Below are 241 nucleotides of genomic sequence, written 5' to 3' on the forward strand. Positions count from 1 at the left end.
CGCAGCACCTGGGGACACCTTCTCACCGTTTCTCTGTCACCACACACCCCTTGTCTCCTCTGCCCCCAGGGCTCCAGGCAAAAGGTTCACTTTAAGTGCTTACTCCCTCTTAGGCAGGCCTCCAAGTATGAACTTGAAAGGTTTGTGCCAGGGACTAGAGACCATGGCCGCCTTGTTCGGCACCGTAACCCACGTCCAGCCACACCAGAGGCTCAGTAAACATTTGTTGAAAGAGAGAAGA

Source organism: Echinops telfairi, unplaced genomic scaffold (assembly GCF_000313985.2).
Source record: "Echinops telfairi isolate 266 unplaced genomic scaffold, ASM31398v2 ScPeMD7_5592;HRSCAF=6446, whole genome shotgun sequence".
Taxonomy (NCBI): Eukaryota; Metazoa; Chordata; class Mammalia; order Afrosoricida; family Tenrecidae; genus Echinops; species Echinops telfairi.